This window comes from Bidens hawaiensis, unplaced genomic scaffold, assembly GCF_021521415.1.
Source record: "Bidens hawaiensis isolate Kalapana, Puna unplaced genomic scaffold, B.hawaiensis_p1.1 tig00033129_1, whole genome shotgun sequence".
Classification (NCBI taxonomy): domain Eukaryota; kingdom Viridiplantae; phylum Streptophyta; class Magnoliopsida; order Asterales; family Asteraceae; genus Bidens; species Bidens hawaiensis.
Window position 1 is genome coordinate 28968 of NW_027495662.1, and position 4432 is coordinate 33399.

Genomic DNA, 4432 nt, shown 5'->3' on the forward strand with positions numbered 1-4432 from the left:
AATGATTTTTTTTAGAGAATGTCTTTAGCAACCAAACATCCTTAGGCCAACAGATGTGGAATTTCCTGTTTCCATAAAACCAACAATTCTTCAAGAAGATGATGCTTATTATGTTTATTATTCTCCTAATGGTTCGAAGTTTTGGCATCCAAAGATTGATAAAAATTTAAAACCTATTTGAAGGCACTTTTGTTTAAATCATGGGAAGATGTTGTTACTATGTATTATAAGTATGCTGAAGAATCTGGTTTTTCTGTCCGCAAAGGCCAGAAAAAGTAATGGATAGGTGCCGTTACACACAAGTATTTGAGGTGTAATAAGTACGGTACCCCCCAAAGCAAACGTTCCTTTGATTCCATGTCTGAACCGTCAATGTATGTCATGCAAAAGACATTTACCGTAACTGGTTGCAAGGCTCACGTAGGTGTTTCATTTGTCGTGAAACATGTAACTTTATTTTGTCTAAGTTTGTAGAAGATCACAATCATTGTCTTGTTGACACTTTTAACCGTGAGTTGACTAAGATATCTTGAAAGCTTTCATTCTCAACCAAAAAATTTATCCACCAGATGAGTTTAAATAGAATTGGTCCTACTGTTGCTCATCGTTTACTTGTCTCAATAATGGGTGGTCATCATAACATTAGAGGTACACCTATTGATTTCAAGAACTTTTATAATGGAATGAGGATTTTCATAGATGATAGGGATTCACATTGACCGGTTGAAAGATCGTTATGAGTGTTGCCATGAATTTTTTTTTTTTTTTTTTTTTTTTTGATTTTACAGTTGAAAATGGCAAGTTAAGATCTATCTTTTGGGCTGATGAGGTATCCAAGTTGAATTATAAAGCTTTTGGTCACGTTTTGGCTTTTGATGCCACCTATCAGACTAATAGGTCAGTCATTTGATTTCACGTTTTGTTTTTTCACTTATCTTATGTACCTTTATCTTTAAAACATATGCTTTAAGTGTTAACAAATTTTACTTTTTCAGGTACAAAATGATATTTGTTCCCTTTACTGGTGTAGATCACCACAAAAAATGTGTTACTTTTGGAGCTGCCTTGATCAGTAATGAGACAATCGACTCTTACAAATGGTTGCTTCAATCCTTTCTTAATTGTCATGGCCAACAACCCAAGCTAGTTTTAAGTGATCAGGATCCTTCTATGCGGAAATCAATAGTTCAGGTATTTTCTGAGTCATGTCATAGGCTTTGCATGTCTCACATAATGAAGAAATTGCCGGCCAAGGCTATTATCTTAAATTTGAGCGTTGATTTTTTTTTTGATATTTGTGTTTCGTCTTTTTGATATATTTTTGTTTCTTTTTACATTAGGTATCTAGTGATGTTATTGAGTACTAACGTGCGTTCGAGACTACATCGTTTGGTTTGGAATATGTTTATCACCCCTGATACATTTGAGTCCAGATGGCACTATCTTATTGAGAAGTTTGGTTTACAAGACAACGAGTGGTTGAATAATATGTTTGAGATCCGTGATCGTTGGGTTCCTGCTTATTTTCGAGAGATCCCTTTTTGTTGTTTGTCGAAGACTACATCTCGTTGTTAAAGCTCTAATGCAACATTTAAAGTCAACTCAACTAGCGCTAACACTGTTGTCCAATTTATGTTGTGTATGGAGTCTAGACTCAACAGTCAACGTTACTCTCAAAGAAGTTGTGAGTACAAGACTTCATTTGCTTCATTTAAAAGTACTACTGGTGAAGAAATAGAGAAACATGCATTTGAGTTGTACACTCAAACCATCTTTAATGAAGTTAGAAAGGAGATAATGAAAGGGAAGTATTATTGTTATGTAACAAATACTGAATCCGTTGATGCTCATGTTTTATATTTTGTGACACACTTGGACAAAAGAAAGGACATAACCAACGTTTTTCTGGTACGTTAAGGATCAAGTTTGGTCACTTTAACATAACTTTGGTTGTTAACATATGTTATACGTTAACCTCAAAACATATGTTATAAGTGAAGTCTACGTTAACATATGTTATAATCATACATTTTATTTTGATCCTACAGGTTAACTTTGATCCTGCTGACAACTCGGCCTCTTGTTCTTGTATGGGATTCACTCGTATTGGTTTTTTATGCCGCCATATGTTTTGTGTTGATAGAATTAAAAAAGTTGACAAGATCCCATTGAAGTATGTAAGTGATAGGTGGAAACGAGATGTTCTACCTAGAAGTGTTTTCTCACTTTCAAATCGTTTTAGTGTGGATTCGAACCCTCAAAGTGTTTTACATTTTGAGGTTTTGGAGATGGTAAGTCAGTGTGTTGACATGTTGAGGGTTGACCCTGAAGGTCTTTACTCTTTTGCTATGAAGATTAAAGAATTAAAATCTTTGTTCTTTGAAAAAAGTTTTAAAAATGCGGATGCCGTAGATGACAACGAATCTGTTTTTGAAGAAATTATTGGCAATGTCAACGAAGGTGATGATTTTATTGAGAATCCAGATGTTGTTAGGACAAAAGGATGTGGCAAGGTTCATCGATTGATGGGTGAGTCGGAGAAAATTGTCGAGAAGGCAGGTAAAGTCGCAAGGTTATGTCGTACTTGTGGTGAGTATGTTTATCATGATTCTTGTAATTGCCCTTTAAATCCCAAGAACAAGAAGAAAAAGTCTTTGGCAGAGCCAGAAACCAGTGACAATGTTTAGGTAGTTCATGGTGGGGTTAATAAATAAATTTCATAGGAAGACATGTTAGGTTTTGATTTTTATTTTGTTTTAATTTTTTAGCATGCTCTTTCTTAATTACTACCTAGGGATCATGTATCACATTGCAAGTTTGTTTAATGGTTATTTTATTTTATTTTATTTTTTTGTTTTTTTCAACTTCCTTTTTTGTTACTTCTTCTTTTTTAATAAATTTATTTCTCTACCCTTGGGACTTAACAACCTTAACAACCACTGACCTTTGGACTTACATTTATCACCATATTTATTAACACATCACATCTTCATCTAACCTCCTTCATCTTTTCATTATATAAAGGAGATGGAGATACTTGAACTCTTGTTTTCTACAACATCCCTTTTTCCATTTTTTATCATGTATGCACCTCGACGTAGATTAGTTCCTCTTTCTAAGATTAAAATCGAGTCGTCTTCCAGAATGTACTTTAAACCTGTGGTCAAAAGAGAGAACCTACCTTCCTACAAAATTCACCCAAATTTAGTTGAACCTAAAGTTGAAGAATTTAAGTACAAAACCCCGAAGGTTGAGAGGCGCAAAGTTGAGCAAAGTTGCATATTCAAGTCGCTGCGGTCAACATCATGATGACGAATGGATGTTTTACTATGATTTTGACAACCCCCTCCCTAACATCACCACTTTGTTTCCATACCCGACACCGTCTTTTGACTTCTGTCACTGTTGCAAACGTTTCTACTTTGTTCGTTAGTTTGTGACACCCTCAGTTTAGATGGTCGAAACTATCTAACTTTATGTACTCTATGTTGGGTATTTTTATTTTTTTTAAATGTATTAGGTGGTCCTTAATGAGTTTCCCAATGTATGTTTACTATGTTGTACTTTTGTTCCTTCTCCTATGTTCAGATTGTATCTTGTTTTTTAATTATAGTACTTCACATGAATTAAGTTTGGTGACTACTTACTTTATTATATTGGGGAATATGTCAAGGCCCCATCATGTAAATCAATTAATTGACCTATCTACTTTTCCCTCCTACCATATTCTCTTGCATTTATTTTCTTTTATCAATATAACATTTTTATTCTCCACCCACTAAGTTTGAGTTGTTGTTAAATACCCATCCAAAAAGCACATTCCAAAAAACACATTCCACACGGCTGCCTTCAAAAAGCACATTCCAAAACTCTGACTCACCAATATGTATGTTTTCTACTGCCATAAGGTTGCCACCTTACGTACGTCTTGGACCGATTTGAATCCTGGTCGCCGTTTTTATTCATGTCCTCATTTGGTATGATACGTCTTTTGTCTGCATAATTATGTAAAACACACTATATTTGTATTTTTTTTTATTTTTTGTTTTGGTTTTTTTAAACTGCATGAGAACAAGTGTGGTTACTTTTTTTGGCTAGATCAGCCTATGTGAGACCGTTCAAAGCAAATCATCCATGGGTTGTTGAAATCAAAAAACAAGCTTGAAGATGATGTCAAAGTTTTGCGACGTCAAATACGCAAAAGGGACATTATTATTATTGTTTTAACTTTAATTGTGTTGTTTTTGTTTCTCTTATTTTTAGTTTAGTTTTAGTTTGGTTCGGGTACTTACATAGTTTACTTTTTCAAAAGAACTTTACTAGAATGACTAGTCTTTTCCCTCGTTAACTGATGTTTTTATGTTAAAGTTAAGTTTCCTGGTTAACGTGCATCGTACATGCGTATTGTTGTGTTGTTGTCTTATCCTAGTTT

At 34.2% G+C, this 4432-nt stretch overlaps 1 pseudogene; it reads left to right on the top strand.

The window, feature by feature from the left end:
• Positions 1-219: 219 nt before the first annotated feature.
• Positions 220-2687, top strand: LOC143584434 (protein FAR1-RELATED SEQUENCE 5-like; annotated as a pseudogene).
• Positions 2688-4432: the final 1745 nt, after the last annotated feature.